General features: G+C 38.5%; 1 protein-coding gene and 1 pseudogene across 1 annotated transcript in view; one reads left to right on the top strand and one right to left on the bottom strand.

Moving 5' to 3' along the window:
- Positions 1–24,570, bottom strand: part of MACROD2 (mono-ADP ribosylhydrolase 2) — a 1,581,126-nt gene that overhangs the window by 164,942 nt on the left and 1,391,614 nt on the right. The gene's annotated exons all lie outside the window — the stretch shown is intronic.
- Positions 948–2,009, top strand: LOC105979670 (annotated as a pseudogene).

Genomic DNA, 24,570 nt, shown 5'->3' with positions numbered 1-24,570 from the left:
TTCCTTTCCTCTACTGTTTCCTCCTTTTTTAAATTACTCTCCTCTCTGACTGCCTTCTTGTTCCATTTCTCAATATCTCCTCTTACATCCTGTACTATTTTCTCTAAATGCATATACAGGCAAACCTGCCAGAGCCATAAACTATGTAAAGTGAAAACCGGTTAGAGCAAGAAAACTGAAATATCTTTCACGAAAACAAATGATGAAAAAAGAATAATCTGTCTCCTTCTGAAGAATTAGTCACAGAAAACCTTGTTCACAGCAGGGGACCACTTTCAAATATACCGAAAACCTGACAGTTAGCAAGAGAACATTGCCAGCTATAGTGCTGGGAGATTAGCCCCTCACTTTGGAAGATGCTCAAAATAGGACTGAGCAAGAGCTGCTTTCTCTAAGCGTCATCAACTGTAATATTGTACATGAAGAAATACTTTCAGGACTTTGATATCCTGGCGGGACATTATCCAGAACTACAAGAGCTAAACCACCTATGACTAATCTAAAGGGTGAGTATTTGAGCTATGAAACGAAACAATAAGGAAGTGATCAAAAATGAAATGGAATGTATAAGGATCGATGTCCTAGGCATTAGTCTGCTTAAATATACTGGTGTTGCTCATTTTGAATTAGATAATCATATGGGCTACTATACCAGGAATGACAAATTCAAGAGGAATGGTAGCACATCCCTCATCACAATGAACATTTCAAGATTGATCTGAAGTACTGTGACAAAATACTATCTATATGCATACCAGGAAACCCAATTATTACAACTCTGGTTAAAATTTACAAATGAACCACTCAACCTAGTGATAAATACATTGAAGAATTCTACCACCTTCTGTCTGAAAGTGATCAAACATGCCATTAAGATACCTGGATAATTATTGGCTATTGGATTGCGAAAACTGGAAACAAACAGGAAGGATTAGTACTTGAAAACCATGGCTTTGGTAAAAGAAATGAAGCTGTAGATCACATGATAGAATTTTGCAAGACTAATACTTCTTTGTGACAAATGACTCTTTGGAGCAATGTAAATGACAACTACATATGTAGATGTCACCAGACAGAACACACAGGAATCAAATTGACTATGTCTATGGGATGAGATCAGGAAGAAGTTTAATATCAGCAGCCGAGTGGCCCTGTAGAGGGGTTGGCTTCTCTTGGTTGCAAACTCTCTTGCTGTGAAGGATTCATGTGCAATTGATCAGGTGCATCTTGGGAAGCCAAGAGTAGGAGGGCATGAGTTATGGCCACAGCTAACAAGAGACCTTTGGCAGCAACATCATGTCAAAGTCAAGCCAAGGGGGAAACCATTCGAAGACCATGGGCTGTCCCTTAAAAATGACACACTCCAAACAAAACACAAAAAGAATGAAAATAGAAAACAGTACTTAAATGAAGATGTGAGTGGGTTCATGGAATACCTACAGTAGAGCTCACAGGTGGCTCACAATGGGGAGAGAGCAGCCCTCAGCCCAGACATCAGAGAAGACATGACATTACACTTGGTTTAAAAAGAAGATAGAGGGAGTAAGATTAAAAAGATAAGCAGCAAAGAAAAATGCAAAGGTATGTTTCCATTGTAGACAAACTGGACATGGGGTTACAGACTGCCAGTAAAGGGGTTACAGACTGCCAGGCAAGTCTGCAAGATACAGGTAATGGAATATGTTACTGGTGTGGGTACACATGTACAGGACTAAAGTGGACCTAGCTTTTGGTGAATTTCCTTTTACAAAATGTTTTGTCTGTGGAGAGATGGAGCACCTGTCCAGATCTTGTCCAGAGAACTCCAAAGCGCTCTATGTTGATGGCTGTGGCTGCAGACTTTGTGGTCCATGCAACACTATCAGAAAGGCTGCCCAGAAACTGACTCAGATCAAATGGTCACTGTTGGTCGCTGGGAAAAGGGAATGAGTGTGGACCATGAAGGCATTTTGAATGACCCCAAGCCACAGGCACCCCAAACCAGGACACCAAAAGTTGCTCTTTTTTAGCATGTCTACTTCACCAGAGCACGATAGCCTTTCTGGGATGTCTGTGTGATCTGGTCTTGGCCAAGCCTCATTTCCTGAGCTCATCCAATGAAGGAGGACCTTCTAGCACTGTTTGGAGAACACTACTAGAAAAAAAGTATTAGATGTTTCCATGAACTTCTCCAAAACACATGGAACAGACAGAACTTCATTAGAACTAAGTTGTTATGTACCTGATTTTAACAATCCCCCTTTCTTAGAAACAGAAGCATACATTAATGCAAACCACCTGTAAACAAAAGGGCTCTTTGCCTTTGAAGATTAACTTTTTTTCATATGGTCTTCTTCAAAATATATACTTTATTATTACAATAGAAATGTATTTATAACAGCCACAAACTTGCTATATTTTTACAATGTAGAATAAAAAAGTAGTTTACTTGTCAACAAAAAAGGATCAAATTAGATGTCAGGAGAGATTCTGAAACTTGCTTTTGCATGTAGAGTACCTAAAGCAAATAAAATTGATGAAATAAAATAACAACAAAAAAATTTAAGGGTAGCTTGAGAAGATAAAGAAATTTATTATAATGAATATGTAGAGATTTTGAGTTAGTGAAACAAAAAGGTCAGCATATACCAAGCTAAAAGAAATGAAGAAAAAATAGTCAAGCTTTGTTATAATATCAAAAGGTTCTATGAACAACATACTGAACAATGCAAGAAGCATCAAAAGAAGATGAAAGACATAGAGCGAGACCCTGTACCCAAAATAACTAGTTAAAATCATTTCAAGTAGCTTATGTCAGAAGAAAGCATTTAGCCTTTATAATGTCATAGTTCTACCAATGTAACATTTTAAAATGTGGAAGAAAATGAGAGGAACGATCGAATGGAGGCATAAAGGGTAGGAGGAAATATAGGGAAAAAGAGAAGAAAGGGAGGGCGGGAAGGCAATTAGAAGAGGATAAATAAGAAATAATGAGGGTGGGGAGAGGAAGAGAGGGGGAGAGAAAATGGAAGATGTGTGCAGAACAGGGAATAGGGTGCCTGTTTCAGATGACTTCAGAAACACAGAATTCTAAGTGACTTAAGTTCAGGTTCAATGCTACCATACATTCTTACCTCATCAGATGTACTTCCAAAGTTCCTTTTTTATAAGACATGGCTGCATCCAAAGATTTTCCTAACTCTAAACACAGTATTACTTCCAGTTTGGCTTTATTTTCTTCATACTTACTGTGAATTTTGATTAATGAGTTAAACAAGATGTACTCTCATAACAGCTGGGTAGATTGGTTCCCATCTTACTATGCTGAATAGTTTTACATTTTCTTTTAATGATGTTCTTATTTGGAAGGGTAGTGGGAGAAATTACTTTAAAATGATATTTTTAAAACGTGATTTATTGTCAGAAATCCTAAACAAGTTAGCCAGGGATCATGAATTCTAAGAACTTTAAAAAGAGTAGATGCTATGGAACATGTGTATAGAGGGTGCCTATAAGGTCCCGGCCTAGTGCTCCCTGTGTGAGGCACAGAGAGCAACAGGCGAGGAGCCCAGTTCTGGGATTCTAGACGCAGGACCTGTCCTCTCAGCACCCCAGGATGTTTTTTAGACACACCTCCCCCATCCTATTTCCACCCACCAAGAGGGCAGCAGTGTTCACGTCGGCCTGCATCCCTGCCACCCCTTGCTCTGATTTTTCAGACCTCCTTCTCTGATGTTTGTCCTGGGAGCTAGAAGGTAGTTCGTAGCATGTGTCCCTGCCACCCCCGGCTCTGCACTCTGATTTCTCCCCTCAGAGAGCTCACGGAGCTCACGGAGCTCATGGCAAAACTGACCCACCTTCCCTGAAGTACAGCTCAGCATAGACCCCAATCTTACGCTTTTTTCATATGGTCTTCTTCAAAATATATACTTTATTATTACAATAGAAATGCATTTATATCAGCCACAAAATTGCTGTATTTTTACAATGCTGAATAACAACCAGACCTAAATGTAATGCCTAAAATTGAAAGGCTAATGATTTATGCCTCCCCACACACAAAAAAAAGAAGAAGAATTTTAAAGATTGATGACTGTACTCATGCAACAATTGAAAGAAGAGTCTGAAAGAAAAAGTGGAACAATAGACATGCTAGTGAGTTCACTACATGCTGTAGAAGAAAAGCTCCAAACAGAAACACAAACATCAAATGTAGGCTAATGGAATTAAACAACACGATAAAGGAGCAGAGAACAGAATGTAAGAGATGCAAACCTGAATTATTGAACTAGAAGGCAAAGCTATAGATTCCAACCTAAAGAAAGAACAAATAACAAAAAATACAAAGGAGACCAAGAATAGTTTGAGAACAATGTGGGAACAATCAAGAGGAACTACCTGCATATTATAGGGATTCCAGAAGAGGAAGAAGCAAAAATGTAAACACAGAAAATAGTCCAAGAGCTCCTGCAAGAGAATGTTTCTCAATGTCTAAAGGAGGAAAATATTATTATTCAGGAAACCCATAGAACCCCAGCCAGAGAGATTCCACAAGGAAAACTCCCTGGCATATTGTAGTCAAGATGTCTAATATTGATGACAAGGAAAATATACTAAGAGCCGTCAGAGGAAAAAAAGATGAAGTACATACAAAGGGTCAGCAGTTTGAAGAACTTCAGATTTCTCAGCAGAAACCATTCAGGTCAGAAGACAATGGAGTGATGTATACAGATTACTGGATTAAAAAAAAAAGTCAACCTAGAATCTTGTACCCAGAAAAATTATCACTCAAATATGATGGAGTGAACCAAGGACAACAACATAATCCTTCAGATAAAGGAAGAAAGGAAATCATAAGGATCAAAGTAGAAATAAACAATAGAGAAAAAAAAGAATGGAAAATGAAGAGAAGAAGCTGGTTCTTTGAAAATATGAATAAAATATAGAAACCATTGGAAAACTGAACAAAGTGGGGGGGGGGAAACAAGCCCCCAATAAAATGACTTAAAAAACAAGAAATGAAAACAGTGACATTACAACAGATCCAAATGAAATAAAAAGAAAAACACACTACTATGAAAAACTGTATTCAAATAAATTTGACAATCTAGAAGAAATGGACAGGTATGTTGAAACACATCACACATTCAAATTAATGCAGACAAATATTGGAAAACTCAACAAACCCATAACCAAAAAAGGAAAGGATAACAAACTCACAAACTCATTCTAGGAAGCCAACATAACCCTGATGCCCAAACCAGGTAAAGATCCCGTAAGAAGTGAACATTATAAACCTATTATCAACTCATGGAAATAGATGTTAAAATGCTCAACGAAACCCTACCCAATAGAATACAGCAGCATATCAACAACAACAAAAAAAGATTCACCATGATCAAATGGGATTCACTCCAGGTATGTAAGGATGGTGCAATATTCAAAAAACAATCAATGTAATCCACCACGTAACAAGGCAAGAAATAAAAAAAAACACATGATCATATCAATAGATGCAGAAAAGATCTTTGACAATACTCAACACCCATTTCTGTTCAAAAGATTCAAGAAAATGGGAATAGAAGGAAAATCCTCAACACAATAAAAGCCATATATGAGAAACCAACAGCCGACATCATGCTCAATAAGGAAAAACTAGAAATATTCTCACTGGAAACAAGGACCAAGCAAAGATGCCTCCTATCACCACTCCTATTCAAAATTGTGCTGGAAGTTTTAGTTAGAACCATAAGGCAACAAAAAGAAATTAAGGGAATACAAATGGGCAAAGATTAAAGAAAACTTTTGCTATTTGCAGATTATATGATCCTATATATAGAAAACCACAAAATCTTCACAAAAATTACTGGAAACAATTGAATGATCAGCATGTTGTGGGATACAAAGTTAATAAGCCAAATCAATTGTATTTCTGTAGTCAGTGAAGAGAGCTATGAAAAAGCCATTAAGAAATCAATACCATTTACAATATCCACACAAAATATGAAATACTTAGGAATAAACTTAACTGAAGAAACAAATGAACTATACAGAGAAAACTACAGAACACTATTAAAAGAAACTAAAATAGGACCAACATAAGTGGAAGAATATCCCATGGATAAGTAGACTTCATATTGTGAAAATGACAATACTACCTAAAATACTTTACAGATACAACGCAATACCAATTCAAATCCTAAATAAATTATTTGAAGAAATGGAAAAACTAATTACCAATATCATGTGAGTGGGCAAAAGACTCAGGATAAGCAAATAACTTCCTAAAAAGAAGAACCAAGTAGGAAGCCTAGCACTGCCTGACCTGAAAATCTACTACATAGTCACAGTAGTCAAAACAGCCTGGTACTGGTACAAGGAGAGACAGATGGACAAATGGATCAGAACTGAAAACCCAGACATAAATGCATCAGCTTGAACCACCTAATCTTTGACAAAGGACCTAGAAAGATCCATTGGAGAAAGACAGCCTCTTCAACAAATGGTGTTTGACAAACTGGATTTCAAGATTTAGAAGAAGAAAACAAAACCCATAACTTTCTCCATCCATAAAAATAAACGCAAGATGGATTAAACACCTAAATGCAAACCCCATAGTTCTCAGGATCATCAGTGAAAATGTGAGAACAAACTTAAAGGCCTTATTGAAGGGCATACATAGGAGAAGGTGCACCACCCAAAAAACCAGATTTTTTCCCCCAAACTATGTATTTAAATTGTTTTTACAAAACAACCTTATCACCTTCAAAGTACTCTGCATTAGACTTAGACCATTTGTTAAATCTGCGATTCCATTCTTGGAAACATTTTTCAAAACGATCTGTTTGGATGGCTGACAACACCTCCCTAATTTTTTTCTTCACCTCTTCTACATCATCAAATTGCTCTCCCTTTGTGGTAGTTACATAGACTGTTGTTCATTTGAGAGGATTAAGAGTGAAGGGGTGGAGTTTAGCCTGTCAATCAGGTGGCTGCTTGATGACCTCAGTTGGAAGCCCTAAGGAGATAAATAGCTGGCTCAGTCCCTGTGAGACATTCTTGTTGACAAGCCACATGGAGAACCCTGACATTGCAGAGATGCGTACACCACCACTGGATCCACAAGCCTTCCCACCCACTGATTTGTGATCCTCCTGCATTCAGCATCATTGCATTTGTTTCGTGAGTCTGAAGAGGAATTTATAGGTTGGTCTTGGACATATGGGCTAATACGGGACTTACAGACTTGATCTGGACTGGGCTGGGATGTTTTCTCAATATTCAGTTGTTCTTGCAAATAGAACTCTTTCTTATACACACGAGTGTCTATGGATTTGTTTCTCTAGCCTATGCAGACTAGCATACCTTTCATGTCCCTCTTCATTCACAGAAACAAAAATACGTTCTGTGCAGCGAGATCAGGTGAGTAAGGTGATGGGGCAAGAAAGGCATGCTGTTTTTTAACCCAAAACTGCATGGTGATGGCTGTGTGAGCAGGTGTATTGTTGTGGTAGCAAAATAAGTCCTGTCTGCCACAAATCAGGCCTTTATTGTCACACAGTGTTATGCAGTCTTTTCATAAACTCTAAATCAGCATTTCTCAACCTGTGGGTTGCAATCCCTTTGGGGGTTGAATGACCCTTTCACAGGTGTCACTTAATACATCCTGCATAACAGATCTTTGTATTATGATTCATAGTAGTAGCAAAATTACAGTTATGAAGTAGAAATGAAAATAATTTGGGGGTTGGGGGTCACCACAATATGAGGAACTCTATTAAAGGGTGGTGGCATTAGGAAGATTGAGAACCACTGCTCTAAATAGAAAGCTCTATTAACAGTCTTACCTGGTGGAATGATCTCCAAATGCACTACGAATAGACATTTTCATCCATTTGGGTAGTTGATGAACGTCCAGAATGAAGTTTGTCATCCATTAATATTTCACCTTTTTTGAAATGAGAAAACTACTCATACACTTGAGTTTTTCCTATAGCGCTATCCTTGTAAGCTGTGTTCAACATCACAATAGTTGCTATGGCATTTTTCCCGAGGAGGAACCAAAATTTCACAGTCACATGCTGTTCGCTTAAATCAACCATCACAAAAAAGGAAGCTCAAACAAAACTACTTTTAAGAAAAAATTCACTGTGACCAGGAAGAACCTTCCCCGACAATACCACTGGGCGCACTAACTCAAAGTGAGTTGCTGGATGCTCGCGTAGTGGGGAGAAAGGCATACTACAAAAATGCTGCACCCAGTGCAACCCAGAGGAGGCACACTCAGCAGAAGACAAAACAGACATGCTGAAATTTTATCACTTATCTACATCAAAACACTTTACCAAGAGAATGAAACAAGAGCCCATACACTGGGACAAATTTTTTACCAGTGACACATCAGACCAAGGACTTATTACCAAAATATACAGAACTCTAAAACAGCTCAACAAAAAACCCATAAGAGACCCGATTAAGAAATTGGGGGAGGGGGGACCCCAGGCTCTGCATATCTATCTAGATAAGATAGGTGGGATAAATAATTTGGAGATGAAAAGAATGGGACCAATGGTTGGTTCCGGGGGGATACGGAAGAAGGGGAGGTGGGAGAAAGGAAGGAGGGGTGGTGGAAGCAACCCAGGGACAAGGGAACAAGTGAACCAAAATCAATGGAAGGAAGGTCATAGGATTCCTAGTGGGGCTTAATCAAGGGCAATGTAGCAGCGAGGAATTACTGAACCCAAATGAAGGCTGAACATGATGGTGGGACAAGAGGAAAGTAAAAGGAAATAGAGTAAAGAACCAGGAGACAAAGGATACATATAGAGGCTAAATACAGGAATTTACATATGTAAATAAATATATAGATATATAAAACAAGAGGGGAATAGAACTCTGTACTCATACCTATATGTTAAGGATTAAGGTTGCAGATGGACAGTGGGCCTCTACTCAAGCCCTCCCTCAACACAAGAACACTTTGTTCTAACAACTAGCATTCTGTGATGCTCACCTTCCCAGCATGATCACAAAAGACAAAATGGGTACATAAGCAAAGGTGGTGAAGAAAGCTGATGGTGCCTGGCTATCAAAAGATATAGCGTCTGGGGTCTTAAAGGATTGAAGATAAACAAGAGGTCATCTAGTTCAGAAGCAACAAAACTCACATGGTAGAAGCACACCAGCCTGAGTGATCCTGAGGTGTCAAAAGGATCAGGTATCAGGCATATAAGACCCAGAATAAAATCATATCCAATGTGAATGGGGGGTGGAGGGGAGGATGGAGTGGAGACCCAATGCCCATCTGTAGACAATTGGACATCCCCTCACAGAAGGGTCACAGGGGAGAGATGAGACAATCAGGGAGCAGTATAGCACTGATGAAACACACAACTTCCCTCTAGTGCTTCCCTCACCCCACTATCATGACCTCAATTCTACCTTACAAATAAGATTAGATCAGAGCATGCACACTGCTACAGATAAGATCCCACAACCCAGGGAATCCAGGATAGATAAAGCCCTCAGGGCTAACAAGGAGAATAGAGATACCAGGAGGATTAGGGGAGGATGGGGGGGCGGGGGGCGGGAAGGGGGAATTGATCACAAGAATCAATCTAGAACCCCCTCCCAGGGGGGACAAACAATGGAAAAGTAGATGAGGGGTGATGGAGGATGAATTAAGATATGAAAATAATAATCTATAACTTATTAAGGGTGCATGAGGGAGAGTGGGGGGAAGGGGGAAGAAATGGGGAGCTGATATCAGGGCCTCAAGTGGGAAGAGAATGCTTTGAAAATGATTATGGCAGCATATGTGAAAATGTGCTTGACACACTGGATGTATGTATGGATTGTGATAAGCGATGTAAGAACCTCCAATAAAGGTATTTGGGAATAAAAAAAGAAAGAAATGGGGAAAAGTCATGAACAGACCAAAAATGAAGTACAATTGGCTAACAAACACATGAAAAAATGTGAACAATCACTAGCTTCAGGAAGATGCAAATTAAAACCACAATTAGATACCACTTTATACGCACAATGCTAGCCCATATTAAAAAACAAAAGCAAAAAAACTCCAAAAATACCAGTAACCATAAATACTGGAGAGGATACAGTGAAATCAGAACTCATATACACTTTTGGTAGGCTTGTAAATACCTACTGCTTCTGTAGAAAACAATACTTCTATACCTAAAACAACTGGGATTGCAATCCCAAATTATCCAGCAATATCACTAGTAGGCATATCCCTTAAAGAATTAAGAGACACAACATGAGTGGATGTATGCTCTCCCATGTTCATAGCAGCACAGTTCAGAGCATCAAAAAACTGGAAGCAACCCAAATGCTCATCGGTGGAAGAATGGATAATGAAATTCTAGTACAGACACACAATGGGATACTATGCATCCCTGAAAACCAGTGATGAAAGCATGAAATACACAAGACATGGAAGGACCTGGACACCATTTTATTGAGTGAAGCACATCAATCACAAAGGGAAAAGTATTGTATGAGCCTACTACTGTAAGTAAAAACACCAATTAAACAAATTTTAGGAACCAATTCCTGAACAAAAGGAGAGAAGACTATCTACTGGCTATGGAGCACACTTCACTGGAGCCAACCTGAAGGAGGAGATCTCCCAATGTCTGGAGTCACTCCCTCAAGAGGGAGAATAAGGGAAATGACCATTCACTTGATGTTATACAATGTCTAGACAAGACTGGGGCAAATCAAGGGGGGTCCCATAGGAATGGAAGGCGAGCCCTGTCGGAAAACTGAACGAAGAACAAGAGAGAGGAGCATCTACATTTTGGAGGAATAGCAGACAGTTAAGTTGGTGAGTATGGTGGGTGATTTGGGAGAGGGGACCTCAGAAAGGGGTTCTACATAATGATTTTAGAGAACTGGAGTAGGGGGGTGCAATGGACCAGATTTTATGTTTCTGGGTATACTCTATTTGTATGTTTCTAACCAAACCTCGATGAACTATGCCATTGACTAAATAGCATGATCATCTTGGATGCTGATAGTGCAGGCAGTATAATGCAGGGGCTACACAACTTGACATAGAGGTCCTGTTGAATGATGTGAGTCCAGTCTTGAAGTTGCTTACACTCTTGGACTAAGGAGTGGGGTGTTGGGATGGGAGAGGAAGTGGAGAGTGGCTGCCCCAGGACTATGGAAGTAGATGACATTGGACCCTGTGGGGAACCCCCAATTCGAAGGGTGACCAATGGATGGAGACACCATGTGTTTGGTGCCTCAGGGCCACTCGAAGTGGCATGACAGGTTTTGATCTGTTGGGTAGGGATCTGCACTTGGAGAAACTGATCCTGGAACTTGCCCTGGCACCAAGTCCCATTATTGGGGTAAACAGAGCTCAAAAGAATGGGAGCTCAAACTGTGTGGGGCAACAGCTCCTGGACTGACACTCAAGGTGGATCTGCATAAACTCATGTCAACAGGGTCTGCACTGCTGTGTCATTGGGACAATTGGTGTCATCGGTGCAATCCCCTTTTATCCCAGGTGGATGATTGACAATGTTGTATTTTTTTTTCCGACAATATACTTTTTTTGGTTGTGTGGGTTTTTGTTTTCCTGCCTTTAGCTTGTTTTTTGTTTTGTTTTGTTTGTTTGGTTGCTTGCTTGTTGGTTTGTTGCTGATGCTGGTGGGGTTGGTCCTATGGTGTCTCAGGTTTGTCATAAGATGACTGACAAAGTAAACTCAGTTGTGCATATTCCAAGGACCAACAGGCGGATTCTGAGCTCCAACAAGGCTCTGGCCCCAATCAAATAACAGGTGGTTCTGGTAACATGGCCCTGCTCAATACTCGCCTTCATAAAATCATCACTGAAAATAAGGGTGCTATAGTAGTGGTGCCTGGCTATCAATCAGAAGAGTGTGTGGGTCTTAAAGCTTTGTCTTCAAACAAGCAGCCATCTAAGTGAGGAGTCCACAAAGTCCACATGGAAGAAACGCACCAGCTTGTGTGATCCAAAGATGACAATAACACAATTCATATAAGATGAAGGGAAAAGTATCAGAGCCAGAAGTTTGAACACTCAACTTGTGGAAGGCTGTGGACCACAGTGAGAGCCCAAACTCATTTTCAGAGAATCTAGTCACCTTAAGCCTGGCACAGGTAAAAGTGTGGAACACACAGGAAAAAGTGTGGAACAACCTGACTATCAAATATATATAATTGAAATCCTAATTATGCTGGATCAAGCTTGATAAGGAGTCAGTTGACCTCCCTCTAGCCCCAGCCTGAATTTGTTCTAGGTGCAAGGATCTCTGGCTTGTTCCAGGACAAAAAATTCCTACCTGGCTTTTAAAATACTGATGGTGGTCTTTACTTTTTTACTCATTGTTTATATCTTTATGTTATCAATGCTTTGTCCTTACCATGCTATTTTGGTTTTGTTCTTTACTGTTTCTGTTGGGTGTATCAGTTTGGAAAGCACAGAGGATTTTATGCATCAAGATAAGAACTGATGTAAGGGTTTTCAGGGGGAGGTAGGTGGGGGCAGAGATGAGGAAGATGATGGGATTTGGGGAATAAACAATGAAGACAGCACAGGGGAGTGAGCACTAGACCTGAATGTGATTAAACAACTCATTTAAAAAGAGATTTAGTCAGGGGGGGTCAAAAAAGAAATTGTTCTAAAATTGATGTAGTAATTATTGTACAATTCTTCTTCATATGATTGAATGATTGAATTATATGGTATGTGGATTATGAGTCAATAAAGCTGTTAAAAAGCAGTAGATGTTATGAGGCATAAACTCTTTCCAAAATATCTGTGCCAGCTCTAAGTTAATAGTAATTGATTTTCCAATAATTTGGTCAATATGATATGAAACATAACTTTTATTTTCCAAAGCAAGAAAAATGAATAGGGCATTAGGCCAAGCCTTAGAAGTTAAAAAGGCATTCTCACCATTTTAGTCAATGACTAGGACATAACATATTGTAGCATCTAACATAATAATGTGATTATTGTCTGAACTAGTGCAGCTTCAGTGGGATTTTCATTGACGCTGGTTCCAACAATTCAGGAACACATGCTGACATAAGAACCCAAAATATAGCAACTGTAATTTTAGTACTATTTACATTGAAATCAGAATTAAATTTCCCAACGAGTCCACCAAAAGTTTTATTTCTGTAAGTGGTTTGGACCTTGGCAGATCACTTGCCCTCTCTGTCGTTCTTTCTTCATCTTTAAACTCAGGGAGTTTTATAAGATTTTAGGTCCCTTGCAACCTAAATATCAAGAAAACTGCATGGTGCAGACCATAATTATATAGAAGATAATCGTTACTCATGTAAGTTATACTATTATTTAAGATATTACAGGTATAGTGTAGTTTAGGGCAAAGGCAGTGAAGTTTGTAACTTTTGCCAATAACTATGACAAGTAATATGTTTCCTTAAGAACCACTATGGGGAGAGCATGGAATAAAAACAGATGATTTATAATTTCCTGGACACTTTCCTGATCATACCCTTATAGCTGCCCTCTCTTTGTATAAGGAATTACCTTCTGGAATGTCAACATCTTAATAGTTGTCTGTGGATGAAAATAAAGGCAGCTTTCAAATCTTCAAGTATCAGTTTGCAAAAACCACCAAAGTTTCTGACTTCTTTTGACCCAGTAACCTCATACAACAGTGTATAACTCATAAAAAAATCCCACATTTAACCATGTCATTTTATACCTAATGAAGGAAAGTTTCTCTGTAGCATTGCAGAATAAGAGGCTCCTAAGAATACAGGAAAGTTTGTCTAACAAAATAATTTTAGCATTAAATGGATTTAAAAAAACAATTGGCTGAATACACCTTCACTGTAAGAAGTAAATTTAAATAAGAGGACATTTCTCTTTAGATTAAAGAGTCCAAGAATAATTGATGGGAAATAAATTGTCATAAAATCTTACAGAATATTAATAAACCTATCCAAGGAGTAATTAATAGTTTACATCAGTCTATAGATCCATTCCTAGGAAGTTGACATATATAAGGATAACCCTTAGATACTAATGTCAAGTACTTGTGGAAAATAAACATACAGGTATAATATATATCTCTATAGTTTGTTCATGTAATTCATACCACACTGAATTATGGGACATTGTTATTCAGTATTGATACACTTTAAATCTTCTCTGGGGGAAAACAGCAAAAAAATTTTTTTTCTAGGATACCACTTTCACAGAATTTTAGTTATTTCCTGATTTGAAAAGTTGGTACATTTTATTCCGTAGTACAAGTCCAAAATATAGCCATCTTGTTCTAAAGCTCACTGGCCTCTATCCTTCATAAGGCCAAATTTACATCTTATTAAATTGAAACATATTTAAGATAGATTATCCGTATGTATTTAGACTGCTTGCAAGAATCTGAATCTGTCATGTGTAGACACCATCGTTCTTGTCCTTAATACAAACCTACAGTGTACGTGTGGAAATAAACTACTTAGTATTGGCTCTAAAAACTCTCTTACAGAAACCTAATAAAAGACTACATAACTATTGCATCAATATCTTTTTTGGCTTTTCTGAACAGAATAGCAGTTTGATTATTTCCTCTGAAATATTTTCATGAATTTGTCAACTTAAAGGACCAAATACAAATTATAAATCTCCCTTGTATCTGATTAAAATTTAAGGTATACGAGACCAGTTTTGGAAGGGTTTCTTGCCAACTTATCAAGATACAAGTAAAAGTAAATGGTGAATAATGGGTTTCTCCTTTACTGCAAACATTACTTCCTTAAGATAAGCACTGAGCCAAAATAATTATCTGATAATTTTTTATTATAAAAATGAATTGACCAGTTTTGAAAACACTAACTACAATTTTCATAAGCATCAGTCTTGCCTCAGCCATTATTAACAATGCTTGATGTACACTAGGAACACTATACATGTTTTTTGGGGGGAAAAGCTGGGATGATCTAATGAATTAGGGACATGGGGCATTTAAAGGTTTATAAGATGCAGCCATGGCCTTCAAGAATCTTTCAATCTTAAGAAGTTTCAAATAGTTGGTTAAAAAGTTTAACTCTAAGTCATAATGAGATTTCTTAAGATGAAGGATCTTTCCTGGCCCTTTCCAGAAAAACAAGATAGAAATCACCAATTTCACTACTTGAAGGTTACATACTATATATTAATGCCAATTAAGAGCTGAGTTGAAGCCGTGGTGTGGAGGCCACACCATCATATTATCACAGTCCCCAAGCCTTCATTCCAAGTGTGACTAGATTCATGAAATTTATGGAGTGTCCTTCAATGCTCCCAAGCAGTTTTGAAAAATACATGTTTTTGAAAAAGCAATACAAAGCCTTTTTCTGATATTCCATTTCCCAGAAGAAGAAGAAAATGACTGAGTTACTCCCAGCGTTCATTAATGGCCATTTTTTGAGATCAGAATTTAAGTAGAGAACTATTAATAAGGGAAAATCTACCATACTTAAAGGGAATGCATCTATTTTATTGAAACAAGCATACCATTATAATTCCTTTTATAATGAGTGGTAAGTGGCTCAGAAAATACAAAGTTCCGCTCAATGTAAAATATATCAATTGTTCTCAAAAAAAATACAAATTGAATTTCATTTCTGGGAAGTACACCATGAGGACAGAAAATTCAAGCTTTTCTGTGGAAGAGTGTTGTGATTCTTCATATAGAGGAATAAAAAATAATAGGAACAAGAAATCCAATTATTTGGTGCATATGAAAGTCAGTGGAATAAACTCAGCTTCATCTGTTTTGCCCCTTAAAGATATTAACTATAAAGAAACATCATGTTAAAATAAAAATAAAATCCTTACTGGAAAGTAAAATATCTTTTTAAAAGAACCTGGACTCTATGGTTAGTCCAACCTGAGCTTGGTATCCTACGTACCAATTAAGGTTCCCTGAACAAGTCTTAACTTTTTAAATCATGCAATTGGATACAGTACCTTCTCAAGATTGTTGTTGGGAATTAAGAATGCCGCACTGGGTTTATAAGAGGTACTCCGTTGTGGTGATTGTTAGGTGCCATTAGGTTGATTTCTGTAACACTGGCTCTATGCCATTCTCCCAATTGTTCTGTTCTATTGTTCCCATGTTTGAGCCCTCTGCTGCAGTCACTGCGTCAATTCTTCTTTAGACAGCCTCCTTATGTTCGCTGCCCCTCCACTTTACCAAGCATGATGTCCTTCTAGAAAGACTGGTCTCCCCCTTTGAACATATTTTAAGTATGTGAAAGGGGTCCCAGGAAGATAGCACCCTGAGAGAGTCTTCGACTTAACAACTCTCCCTGACCAAGCCTTACTGAGTTAAAGTTTATTGTGCCAACCTGGCCAATAAACCTATGTGGGTTTAATTGATGGGCAAAGAGATAAATGGCTCAGTGAGCCTCACCTTTCTGGTTCTCGGGTCTCTTGCTTTGTGATGGTCGGACCAGGGTGCAACTCCTTAGTCAATTCCCTACTTCAGCTTGCAAGGCTCACTTCCTGCAAGACATCCCTGAGGAGAAGCCACATAGACGTACCCTGATGCAGCCCTGGGTACTGGAGCAGCCGTAAGGAGACCCCTGTCAGCACTTAGATGCTTACATGTTCACTGATTCAGCTTTCCTCCTGCAGTCGGCATCATTGCATCTGTTTTGTGAGATGGGGGAGGACTTTGTGGATTGGTGTCAGACAAATGGACTAATGTTGGACTTGTGGGCTGGGCAGCACTGGGTTGGGATGTTTTCTTGATATGCACTTAACCTTTATATAAAACTATCTTATACATGAGTTCCTGTGGATTTGTTTCTCTAAAGTACCCAGACTAACACACTTACCAACAGGTAAGGACTCCATTTCTGGGGAATCACATGTGTGATCTGAATTCTTATTGCTCTAAGAATATTTTGGGTTTCCTTCCCTGCTTTTACACCTCTAGAGCCTTAGCAAAGCTCGGCACAGCAGCAAACCCCTGGAGCCTTTTCTCCTAACTCAGTGACACTCTGCTGACAGAAACTCTCCCCCTCCCAACCATCCCCCAACTAGGAACCCCCTCCCTTTCACGTAGTGATCCCATACACCATCTTTCTTTGATTCCTGAGAACCCTGTGAGGAGGCCAGAACTCACACAGAAGCTCCAAAGTTCCACGCTATCACCAACGGCCATATCAGCAGGATCTGATGTGGAAACCCCACTAGGTGACCGAGACTCTACTTCAAACACACCTGTAACCTGAGGACTTCAGTTTGAAATTACAGTGTGAAGAAGCAGAAGAGTATTTCACTGTCAATAGGCAGAGCAACATTTATTTACTCCTTCAATATCCTATTTGCTGTATTGAGATACATATTATTCTGGCCCACCTGTGACTGACATTGTCAGTGAATATTATTATTAAGTTTTTCCTGATCATCAACTTCCATTGTTTGTACAAACAGCATCCAGTCATGTAAGAATGTATTTTGTACAGGTGAATATTCCAGGTATTGCAATATGCAATTAGCCTACAATTGTTCAATCTTCCTTTTCAATCGTGTTTTAAAAAATAGTTTCATGAGCTAATCACTGACACCATAAACAGAAGGTCCTTAAGCTCCAAGGAGATGGCTGATAAGATTCACTACCATAAATTAACAAAGATGTCTCTAAGGACCCCAAAACAGATATAATACAAAGATTCAGGAATGGATATTTGGCTTACATTTAATCCTAGCTCCAATCTAAGAAAATTAGTTATTAAGCCATGTTCCTGCTTGATGCTCATCCTCATGAAGGAAACACGGAAGAAATGGATGTTAGAGCAAAGTGCGATGAAGAAATTAGATGAGGCTGGGCTATCAGATAGAATAGCATCTGGGGTTTTCAAGGCTTGTTTCCATAGCCTTCTGCAGACCCGAATTTCACAGTTTAAGTTCTTCTGAGGCTACTCCCGCCTTCAAATTTGGATTATGTAATTTACAATCCTTGGATCACTGATGTTGATGTTTCTTCCACGTCTATCTGACATCAGTAATGATATCCCTTTTTCTGAAGTTGGCCTGAACCTCTGGGAGCTCCCTGTCAATGTTCTGCTGAAATTGTTGTTGGATGATCTTCAGCAAAATTTACTGACATATGTATGATATTAATGATACTATTCTATTACTTGAAAATTTTTCTGGGTCATCTTTTTTTGGAATGGCTACAAATATGGATCTCTTACAATCAGTTGGTGCAGTAGCTGGTTTCCAAATTCCTGGTATAGACAAGTAAGTGCTTCTAGTATCACATCAGCTTGTTGAGACATCTCTACTGGTTAACACCGTTGGTTATCAGTTCTAATGTCTTAATTTTGGCTAACGCTCTCACTGCAGCTTGAATTTTCCTTCAGTATCATTGGTTCTTGCTCACTCGTTACCTCCAGAAATGTTGGAAAATTGATGGGTTCTTTTTGGTACAGTGACTCTGGGTATTCTTTCCATCTTCTAAAGTTTTGTGCATCGTCCAATATTTCGCCCATAGAATCTTTCACTCTTGTAACTGAAGGCTTGAATTTTTTCTTGAGTTATTTCAGTTTCAGATAGGCTATATATATCTTTTTGGTTTTCTGTCTCTAGGTCTTTGCATATTTTATCATACTATTTTACTTTGTGTTCATGAGCTGCCCTTGAAGATTTTATTTCACCTCTTTGACTTCATCATTTGCTATTTTCTCTTATTGTCTTTTTTTTCACCTTGACCTAGAAAATATGTTAAATTTGTACAATTTTCTCTTTCTCCACTTGCAAGATTGTAGTTAATTTAATAGATATCTTCTCTCCTTTCTCAACACCACCCTCCAAAAAAAAAAACAACAAAAACCAACAAATTAGATAAAGGCAAACAGAAGCTAGGAATACAACTCAAAATCTCGTATTTGAGTTCATCCAAAAGATATTGATTATATGAACAATCTTACAAGGTGAGACAGAGAAAAATGTACAAATTTAACAAAAACTCCATGTCAACATGAAAAAGTTGACAATAATCTATACATAAAAGATAAAAGAAAGGGAAGAAATGAGAATGATATTTAGATTTGAGTCATGAGCAATTTAATAAATTGTAGTACCATTTATTGAAATTTGAATGATTGTAACTGGAACAAATTTCACTGAAGAAAATAAGGATTTATGTTTTGTATGTCTCGATGAAACCAAGACAATTTCAAGGTAAAATGTATAGTTATGGGTGGGAATTACTAGATAAACTGTATGATATTGCCATTTTATAGAGCAAAAATTATTGAATACTGTGAATTTCTTCTTGTTGAATTTAATATGCATTTGACATTCACTGGCAAAGTCAGGTATATCTGAAGATTCTGTCAATATCATGAAACATATGAACTTTTTAGGTGATTAATGTATTATAAATATAAAGTTATTGTAGTCCATCATAGTACTGCATGCAGGGGCAGGGAATTATTTAAAGTGATTCTTGTAGTCACAGTCTCCAAGCAAATGACCTTTCCCTGAATGGGTCTGGTAAGAAGTTGGGGGCTAATTAAGATTATTAGGAGGCCAAAGCCTTCTGGACCCATCCTGCCAGCACCCCCAGATCATATGTATAAAAATAGACACAGCCAAGGGGTGGAGAATAGATTATGTATTTAGGATTATTGAAAAGGTTAAGGACTGTATGTTTATTTGGCTGAATTGATAATCAGCACTTCTCCAACCTGGTATTTTAATACAGGAAATCAATCATGATTCATAAAGCATTAATCAAAATTACAAGAGCATGTGAGCTGTACTCCAGCCAATATTTGATTATATATGCTAAAAGGAAAGTTACGAATTGCCTGAAAGAGAATTTTGTTTGAAACCCAGGCAGAGAAAGGGGCTTAGAAAGGAAACCTGAGCCCCACTCAGAACTGCTGAGAGAACAGGTATTTTATATTTTAAGAAAAGACATACAGAAAAAAATACTGTTTGGCTTTTGAAATTTTTGAACAACCAAAGCAGGACATTTCTGTGCCCAGTATAAAAAGACCCTTTCTAGGACTGACAGTTAAAAGAGAGCTGATGAGCGTAGGGTGCTCATTAGGGCACCCCTGGATCTGGTTAGTGGGTGGAAGTGGGGGGAAATGCAGCAGTGAAGAGGTGGACTGATTTGGATGTATTCCATCGGTTCCTTTTAATGAGAAGAGAGAAGAAGGGCTGATTGGTCTGGAGTATAAAGTTGTGTGAATATGGTGCTTTGGAGCGTGGATTAGCCCTAGGGGGCTGCTGGTCTGAAGAGGTGTGTGGGCTGCCAAGCTTGCATCTGGTACCAATTGACTGAGTGTGGATGGCTATGGCTGAGATGACCAGAACCCAATCACATGACGATAAAGATGTTTGACTCTGTGAGCTTATGGATGATTCACTGGCTGTGGACTGAACTCTGTTTATGCATTCAGATGGCCAAAGGTCCAACCAGAAATGCAGACTTATCACATGAAGCCTCAAACCGGGCCATCTATAAATTGTTTATTTAAAATGGGGGAAGATAAAGGCATAAAGTGGCTTGCTTGAAAGCTTTTATGAGTGTGGGGAAGTTAATCCTTCAGTATGAGAGGGATAATGGCTGGAGGAGCCAGAGGCTGCAGGAGCAGTGAATTAAAGTGATTCTTCAATCAAAATCTCCAGCTCCCACAAAAAGACCTTTCCCTGCTTAGGTCTTAAAAGAAAGTAGGAAAAGATATTGCAAGGATCTATCTTTGAGTAATTATGAACAGAATTCCCTGGAATGCCATCCATCCTGCTGTGTATAAAATAAGCCTTCTGAGGAGGGATCCCATTCCCAGCAGATCCAGGAGTGGAGCTCATTCTCTAGGTGTGTGATCCCTAGGCAGTGATCCTCCGGGATCCAGAAGATACATATACCTTCAGAGGACCAGCAGCAGAACCCAGGTCAGGACATGGGACAGAATGATGTACTTCTCCCGCATGAAGCAAGGGAAGCGGAGCGATTGTTGCAGGAGGCTGGCTGGCAGAATGGGGTGTCTTTGGCACATCATTTAGAGAGCTGGGTTTCCTGACCCATGGAGCATAAGTTGAGGGGTCTAGCAGGGTGGCATACCCTTTGGTCATTTATTAGCTGACTTTACAAAACTTTGTAATATGCCCTGTTAAACAAATAAACTATGAGCATTTCTCATTGGCATTACCATTTGTTGACTCCCTTTATATATGTTTTAATCATACATTTTGTCTGAGATCTATGTAGCCATTGCAATGGATATTAGAACTTAGAAAAGTAAAACAGAGAACAATACTTAAGACTTCACACTACATTTAAAACATTCATATATAGTCATGCCCTTGATGTAACCAATAAGAGTATATGATTTCTACAATTCCAAGTAATTTTTCCTAATATCCTATTTTTGTTTACAAGACATTTCTTCACAATTATGAGAACCAACTTAGAATGTTCAGACCTCAGTATCATTTGAACACCATGAAATGAGAGTCACTATGCAGTCATCTTTTCAGTTTTATGGGTGGTATATATTATGCTAAAATCAGATCTCAAAGCACTGAGAGTTTGCCTTTTTATAGTAGTGATAATCCCATGTGTAATTCACATTTTTTTCTTATATGACTTTTGTGTTTGGGAATTACTGACATTTAAATTTCAAATATATAAAAACAAAGAACACATATACTTTGTTAACTATTAAGGTGATCAGGTATTAATTTTTAAAGCAATGAAGTTTTTAAAAAAATAATTTTACTGGGGGCTCACACAGCTCTTATCATAATCCATACAGACATCTATTGTGTCAAGAACATCTGTACATATGTTGCCATCATCACTTTCAAAACATTATCTTTCTACTTGAGCCTTTGGTATTAGCTCATTTTCCCTCTTCCTCACCCTCCCACCCTCATGAACCCTTGGTAATCTATAAAATAAAATTTTCATGTCTTACACCATCCATTGTCTCCTTTCACCTACTTTTCTGTAGTCCATCCCCCTGGGAGGGGGTTATATATAGATCATTGTGATTGGTTCTCCCTTTTTTTCCCCACCTTCCACTTCCCCTCCTGATATTGCTACTCTTAGTATTGGTCCTAAGGGGTTTATCTGCCCTAGATTCCCTGTGTAGTGAGCTCTTATCTGTACCAGTGTACATGCTCTGGTCTAGCCAAATTTCTAAGTTAGTATTGAGTTCATGATAGTGGGAGGGAGGAAACATAAAAAAAACTAGAGGAAATTTCTATGTTTCATCAGTGCTATACTGCACCCTGACTGACTTGTCTCTTCCTTGTCAACCTTCTGTAAAGTATGTCCAATTGTCTACAGATGGGCTTTGGGTCTCCACTCTGCGCTCCCCCTCCTTCACACTGATATGATTTTTTTGTTCTGTGTTTTTGATGCCTGATACCTGATCCCATCAACACCTTAAGCAATAAAGTTTTAACTTCACAGAATTCAAGCTATGAGGTTTATGTCTTCTTTCCAGAAGTAGATTACTCTCTCAAAGCAAAAATGACTACATACTTACTCCCCACTTACTATCTCAGTATCCAACATTTTGCATTTACCACAACAGGAAAAACTGTATCATCCAATTATTTGGCACAAACCCAGGTTTCCTCCCAGCATTCAGCTACTAGCCTTCAGAGTGCCATTATTTTGCAGGATCACAATTGAAGCAGCTAGCCCTCCAGAAGACCTCTTGCTGGCCCCATCTCTCAACGTTCAGGCTCACTTTTGCAGATCTTTGAGCAAAAACAGGGTGATTGAGGCACGTTTTGAAGGAGTTCTTCCTACAGGGTAAAGAGTGGCCAGATGACCCAAGGAGAGGTGGGGAGTGGTGCAGTTACTATCAGTGCTACCCTCAATTTAAGTGTCCTGGAGGGACTAAGTCTTGCAGCAGGAAGGATGTTATTTTTAGGTGTGGTTGAGTCTGTTCTCACTCATAGCAACCCTTGGTAAACAGAACAAAACATTGTCCTGTTCTGTGCCATCCTCACAATTGTTTTTTGAGCCATTTAATGCAACCACTGTGTCAGTCAAGCATCGAAGGTCTTCCTCTATTTCACTGTCCTGCTTCTTTATGAAACATGATGTCCTTCTCCAAGGACTTGTCGCTCTTGACATGTTCAAAATAAATGCGATGAAGTCTTGTCTTCCTCACTTCTAAAGGGCATTCTTTCTCTATTTCATACAAGACAGACCTGCTCTTTCTTTCAGCCGTCTATGATAATTTCAATATCTCTTTCAGAATCATAATTCAAATGCATTGATTCTTCTCCAGTCTTCCTTATTCAATGTCCAATTTTCACTTGCAAATAATAATAAAATGAAGCAAATAAAAATATGATGGCTTGGGTCAAGTTCACCTTAGTCTTCTAAGTGACATCCTTGCTTTCAACACTTTGTAGAGGTCTTGTTCAGCAGATTTACCTAAACAATGCATTGTTTAATCTCTTGATTTCCATGAGCACTGATTGTGGGTCCAAGCTAGATGAAATCCTTGACAACTTCCATCTTTTCTCCTCTTACCTTAATGTTACCTAGTGGTCACGTGGTGAGGCTTTTACTTTTCTTTACATTGAGTTGTAATCCATAGTAAAGGCTGCAGGCCTTGGTCTTCATCAGCAAGTGCTTCATGTCCTCCTCCGTTCAGTAAGCAAGGTTGTGTCATCTGCATATATTCTACTCACGGCCATCGAGTCAATGCCTCCTCACAGTGACCCTATAGGACAGGGTAGAACCGCCTCGGTGAGCTTCTGAGATTGTAGCTTTTGACCGGGATAGAATACGCCATCTTTCTCTCTCAGAGCTAGCTAGTGGTTGGAACTTCATGATCACTCAAAAGCTTTGAAGACTGGAAGCTCTACTTACTTCACTAGGATATAAAACTATGTTTTTGAGAACTATGTTGTGTCACTTGACTCAATTATTCCATTGTACTGAGATCCTAATGTTTAAATCCAGCAAATAAATCTTGGAAAGTATTTGGTTATGTCTGAGAGGTATCCAAATTTAAGACTTCAAAATGTGTATATGTGTGTATATGTGTACCTGGCCCCTCATATTTGTATTTGCATATACCTATAGATGCAAGTCAGAATCAATTCAATAGAAGTGATTTTCTTTTTCTCCCATACTTCTATCCTTCGTATATAGGGGAACTCTTGTATATAGTTACTATGAGTCAGAATTAACTCAATGGCAGTGGGATGGATACTTGCATCTATTCTCATCTATTGAACCTATAGGTAAACCTATACATTAATAATCATCTATGTGTGCTCACTTTTTTTTAATCTTGTTTGAGTTGCTGCAGCCTTTTCCCTTGAATGTTTCTAAGCAACATAATTTGATTATGCTTTGCTCATATCACACACATTTAGTGTCTTTTCCCATCACTAACTATAATAAGTGTCTGGTCTAAAGCATACTTTTTCCTACCTCTTTTACTCCATGACAACTACCAATGAACATCTCTCTCTCTCTCTCGCTTTGTGTGTGTTAGAAAAGAATTATTATATGAAATCATCCTATTGTGCTTGGTTATATCTGAAAGTACACAAATACTTTCAACTTA

Source organism: Echinops telfairi, unplaced genomic scaffold, assembly GCF_000313985.2.
Source record: "Echinops telfairi isolate 266 unplaced genomic scaffold, ASM31398v2 ScPeMD7_5592;HRSCAF=6446, whole genome shotgun sequence".
Classification (NCBI taxonomy): Eukaryota; Metazoa; Chordata; class Mammalia; order Afrosoricida; family Tenrecidae; genus Echinops; species Echinops telfairi.
This window is presented reverse-complemented; position numbering and strand designations above follow the sequence as displayed.